Genomic DNA, 6,315 nt, shown 5'->3' on the forward strand with positions numbered 1-6,315 from the left:
ATTTATTTTTTTAATATTGTGTATTGGTTCTAAAGCAGAAGAGTAGTAAGGACTAGGGGGTTAAGTGACTTACCCAGGATCACACAACTAGGAAATGTATGCAATGTTATTATTATTTTTTTAAAAAACCTTCCCTCCATCTTAGAATCAACACTGTATATTGGTTCTAAGGCAGAAGAATAATGACTAGGCTTTGGAGGTTAAGTGGCTTGCCCAAGGTCACACAGCTAGGAAGTGTCTGAGGTCAGAGTTGAACCCAGGACCTCCCATCTCCAGGCCTGACACTCAATAGATTGAGCAGCCTAAGTGTTCAATTTTTTTATTTAAAAAAAAACAATTCTTTTATTTTTTAAGTTTATTTAATTATTTAATTAATTTAGAATATTTTCCCATGGTTACATGATTCATATTCTTTCCCTCCCCTCCTCCCACCCCTTCCCATAGCTGACACGAAATTCTACTGGGTTTTACTTGTGTCATTGATCAAGACCTATTTCCATAATATTAATATTTGCACTAGGATGATCATTTAGAGTCTACACCCCCAATCCTATCCCTATTGACCCTTGTGACCAAGCTGTTGCTTTTCTTCTGTTTCTTCTTCTTCTTCTTCTTTTTTTTTTTAAACTCTTACCTTCTGTCTTGGAGTCAATATTGTATATTGGTTCCAAGGCAGAAGAGTGGTAAGGGCTAGGCAATGGGGGTTAAGTGACTTGCCCAGGGTCACACAGCTAGGAAGTGTCTGAGGCCAGATTTGAACCCAGGACTTCCCGTCTAAGCCTGACTCTCAATACACTGAGCCACCCAGCTGCCCCCCTTTCTTCTGTGTTTCTACTCCCACAATTCTTTCTCTGGATGTGGATAGCATCTTTCTCATAAGTCCCCCAGAATTGTCCTGGATCACTGCATTTCCACTAATGGAGAAGTTCATTACATTCAATTGAACCACAGTGTCTCAGTCTCTGTGTACAATGTTCTCCTGGTTCTGCTCCTTTCGCTCTGCATCACTTCGTGGAGGTTGTTCCAGTCTCCATGGAATTCCTCCACTTTGTTATTCCTTTTAGCACAATAGTATTCCATCACCAACATATACCACAGTTTGTTCAGTCATTCCCCAATTGATGGGCATCCCCTCATTTTCCAATTTTTGTCACCACAAAGAGGGCAGCTATTGATATTCTTGTATAAGTCTTTCTCCCCATTATCTCTTTGGGGTACAGACCCAGCAGTGCTATGGCTGGATCAAAGGGCAGACAGTCTTTTATCGCCCTTTGGGCATAGTTCCAAATTGCCCTCCAGAATGGTTGGATCAATTCACAACTCCAACAGCAATGCATTAATGTCCCTACTTTGCCACATCCCCTCCAGCATTCATTACTTTCCTTTGCTGACATGTTAACCAATCTGCTAGGTGTGAGGTGATACCTCAGAGTTGTTTTGATTTGCATAAAAAGGCAATTCTTAATGATAAAATTTCTGAAAATTGCCCCTTAATTTACTATTAACAATAGAAAGTTGTTTACCAGGTATTGCTTTTGTTGGAAGTGATCCCCCCCCACACTCCTTTTTCTCCTTCCTTCTCTCCCCACCTCAGCTGGGGGAAAAAAAATGGGGTTCCTGCTATGAATTAGGAGATCTCTAATATTCTATATGCTTTTGAGCTATGCGACTTCATAACTAGATATGCAAATTCATATCTGGTTACCTGAGAATTTGTTTTATTATGTAATTGATAAATGATGTTTATTCATGTTTGTGCAACCATATATTTATACCGTCTTGGAAATGTATGGTTCTGGTTCCCTTGTGAAAAAAAATTTGCCGGGAGTTCACCAGCTGGTAAAATCTAGTGTGAGAGCTTAAACATCTAAATAAATAAATACTGAAATGAAAAAAAATGATTTTAGGTTTTATACTGCAGATGTGTTTTATCTTTTATGACTTTCATGTCTGCCTGAAAAGATGTAAAATCAGATTTTTAAAATTCAAATCATTCAAATTGCTTGAGGGAAGGGAGATGCACAAGGATGGGAAGCAAAGAATTTACTTTGTAAATCTAGATTTTCATATTCTGGGTCTTGCTTATGGGAGCACACCATGAAGGGCCAAAGGAAGAAGAAAGCCAGTCACTCTGCCTCCGTTAGGTAAAGGCCACCATCTTGTCCACAGCAGCCCTTCTATCTGAGTAGATGCCCCTTTGTGCTTCTCTTAGCAGGAAGTCACCAACCAGGCATGGTTCACATGGCGCATGAGTGGCTGGTTGGATTCTCTCAAGGATCTATAATTTTATCAGTGAGGGTTCTTCTTCAACCAATGAAGAACACAACCTCTCTGTAACAGTATTGACTCCAAGATGGAAGGTGAGGGTTTTATTAAAAAAAAAAGAAAAAGAAAAGAAATTTTAAAAAAGGAAATTGGATTACCTAATAGTGTATTGTTTCCCTTTAAGTAATCGCTCTTATTTGATTAATTGTTTTTAATGTATAAAAGTCCATCTTCCCCTGTAATCGGGGTCCAGCCCTAAGCTGGGGAAGGGGCCTGATCCCCATTCATGAGGCAACTGACATGCATAATTTAATAAATTGATATTCTCAGAAATCATTTCATCATTCGCTTGTTATAGCCTTTGTTTCCTCACTTGTGAAATGTAGGGGTTGGACCTGATATTCTCTAAGGCCCTTTCCAGTTCTAATGCCACGGTCCTTCCATAGGGCATCCTGTGTCCTGATACACGACATCCACAAGGAGGCAAAAGGCTATTAAGTGCTTTAAAGAGGAAGATTGTGAAGTGGATTTTGTCTTTTGTGGGTAATTGTTTTCCTCCTTAATATAGGGTTAGACACCCATAATTATGCCAATTAGTGTGAGTAAAGATGAGACCGTGATAAAAAAACAAACAACGGTATTGGAAAACTGGAAATGCTGGGGTATAGACAGGTTGGCAGCAGAAATGATGGCCTCCTAGAAGGCAGTGAACTTGGCAGCAGAATTATCTTCCTGGAAGGCAGCAGAGCTCAGTTCAAAGAGGTCTGGGCTTGAAGAGAAAGGACCCAGGTTCCACTGGTTCTTCTACTTATTATCTGTAGGAGCTAATCAAGGTTTCTCCTCTGTAAATAGGGGGCATCTGGCCTCTTTCATTTTTTTACAGCCCTTATCTTCACTCTTAAAATCAATGTTGTGTATTGGTTCCAAGGCAGAAGAGCAGAAATGGCTAGGCAATGAGGGTTAAGTGACTTGTCCAGGATCACATAGCTAGGAAGTATCTGAGGTCAAATTTGAACCCATCTCCAGGCCTGGTTCTCTATTCTCTGAACCACCTAGCTGTCCTTGGCTAAATTACTCTGAAGAATCTCTCCAACCCTAAGTCTATGATTCCATGATGGTGTGCTCGGAGCCCATCTGAAAAACTTTGTAAGACAAAAATGGCGGTCACTGGAGCTGTCTTGGACATCCCACATGGTAGAAGGCTATAACAGGACCAGTAACCCTGAGGAGAATAGAGCTTTAGTGGCAGAGAGGGTTTCCCATAATACCCCTTACCTACTCAATAAAGTCCCTGAAAGCATTAGCCAGAAATCTGTTTGCCCACCCTAGGGTGTTGATGTTAAGTCTTGCAAAGTTTGATTAAAGATGGCCCATATTGCCTTTTCATAAAAAGTTTTTCTATTTCTACATAGATTTTTATGGATATCTTTTGTTTTTATGTCACCAGAATTTCTCCCAGTATCCCTCTCTGGGATCCCTTTCTATTCCACAGGGGGGGGAAATATATTTTCAAGGGGAAAAAAAGAGTGAGGAATCAGCAAAACAGATGAATGCATTGAAAATGTCTGAAAATATCTCCAGTACTACACTCCGGGGGGAATGGAGTGGGAAGACCTTCTCCTAGCTCTTCTCTGGGACTCTGCTTATTCTTTGTAATTTTGCGACACTGATGTCCGCTTCTTGGTGTGTGGTTGTTCTTTTCATTTATGTAATCATTGTGCATATTTTTGGCTCTGCTTACTTGGTGAAGTATTCTCCAACCAAATAAACCAAACTTCCTCTTTACCACAATACATGGCTGGCCACTGCTGCATCCGTGGGGACACGGGAATAGGCATAATTCTTCCTGGTGGGGCAGCACATCCTGTTGACCTCAGAACAGCAACTGACCAGACAGACCTGGAATTAACGCATGGGGAGCCATTGTTCCCAGCTCCAGTGACCCTGGGCCGTGGTTTGTTGGTGGAGTTTTATTGTTGTTGTGAAGGGTGGTGACACAGCATTCTCACCCTTGAAAGGTTGCTAACTATTGCTTTTCCCTATGGCAACAGTCTGGTGTTAATAACCAGCCGGATCTACAGTGAGATGCCCCGTCATTTGATTTCTTTTGGGCTGTTCAGTTTAACTTGATGAGACCTTGGGGAGGTCACAGGCAAGTGTTGGGCTCCTGGGTTCCCCCAGATTTCTTCTTGTGGAAAATGGCGGAAGTGTAAGCTTCCCAGAAATGCAGAACGACCCAAGACATTGGGGAGTTCGTGTGCCAAACCTTTTGCAAACATCAGTGTTTTTTCCTTTTGTGCAAAATCATTGCGTTTCTCTGAGAGATCTCTAATGGCCCTCTGTTGGTACTTAGCACAGTGCCTGGAACATTGTAGGTACTTAATAAATGTTTAATAAATGCTCCTCCTCCTATTTCTTCCCTTCTGTCCTTCCTTCTCTCTTTCCTTCCTTCCTCCCTTCTTTCCTTCCTTTCTTCCTTCCCTTTTTCCTTCCTTCCCTTCCATCCTTCCTCTCTCTCCCTATCTCATGTGGCCACACAGATGGCAGATACCTGGATTCTGGGGGGCAGAGGAAGCAAACAACCTCCTTCTGGTCTATCCTGGCACTGGGAGAGGTTGGGAAATGTTGGAAGTTGAGGACTGTGCAGAGAGGGGAGATTTTGTGCCAAGTTGTCCGACTTCCTAGAGGTTTTTTTGGCTGAAGTGCTGAACTGGGAGGTTCTGGCCTGGAGAATCCCAAGATTCTTGGCTTATCTGAAGCCAGCTAGAAAAGTCAGCCTTTTATAGCCACAGAGCTGCCAAGGACCAGAAGACTTCTCAAATACACCCAGCCGCACTTTTTGTGATAGCAAAGCCCTGGAAATAAGCAGACGCCCATTGACTGAGAAAGACAAATTGTGGTGTCCTGAGAAGCATCGAATGGCATGATTATGGAGAATTGAGGGAAGGCCTCGGAGAGCTGACGCAGACTCCGGAAAACAACATCCGGAAGTACCACAAAGAGGCCAATGGCAAGAACTAACCACAGAACTGCCCCTGGATGCTGTGAAATGAGAGAATTCCATCTCCCTCCCTTCACCGCAGAAGGCAGGGATTGCGGGTGTGCAATTGTGCCGGGACGGTGAGCTACTGCTCAGCATGGTGGTTAATTTTGAAAAAAATTTTCCCTCTTTAATATTTGCAACAAGAGATCATGGGGCTGTAACAGGGGCAACTGGGTGGCTCAGGGGGTGGAGAGCCAGGCTTAGAGATGGGGGTCCTGGATTCAAATCTGGCCTCAGACCAGCTGGGTGACCCTGGGCAAGTCACTTGACCCCCATGGCCGAACCTTTATCACTCTTCTGACTCAGAACTGATACCCAGTGTTGATTCTAAGAACAGAGAATTTTTTTAGCTCAATAGTGCTGGGGTGGGGGTTCTCTTAGATGGGTGCACTGAACATGGAGGCCATTCGGGCATGTCTTTGTTTTAGAGGGGGGAAACTGAGGCCAACAATTCATCCGAGGTCACAGGAAGCAAGAGAAGTGGGATTTGAACCTGCATCCTCAGACTCCAGAGCCAAGGCTCCTCATCCCTGGACCACAGTCTCCCCTTCTCCCTCTCCCTCTCCCCTGATTGGGCAGCGCCATTCTCCCAGAATGCATCCCTCCAGGGAGTGTCCAAGTCCATTGCTGAGAATGGGAGAACCGCTCTAAGGTGCCAGGGCCCCCAGCCTGCCGTCCAGAGCGGAGGGGATGGGGGTCTCTTCCCCCTGCAGTCTGCCTTAAAGGGTCCCCAGGCCAGCGGCTCGGCGTGTTTTTCCTGATGTTTTGGTCCTGCCTCCTCCTCCTCTCCTTCACCCGAGGTGGGCGCTTGGGCCGGTCGTCTAGCCGGGAGCCGCGAGCCGCCTCGCCGGCTTCCCCACACCAGACACTTTCCAGAAGATGGAATCATGAGTGTGGGACGAGGGGGCGTCGGCTCGGGGGGGGGGGCTCCCCAAGCGCTAAGCCCAGGGTCCCCCCGGACTGTCGGGGATTCCATCGCTCCCAGGAGGAAAAGGCCCAGCCAGGGG

Source organism: Monodelphis domestica, chromosome 5 (genome assembly GCF_027887165.1).
Source record: "Monodelphis domestica isolate mMonDom1 chromosome 5, mMonDom1.pri, whole genome shotgun sequence".
Taxonomy (NCBI): Eukaryota; Metazoa; Chordata; class Mammalia; order Didelphimorphia; family Didelphidae; genus Monodelphis; species Monodelphis domestica.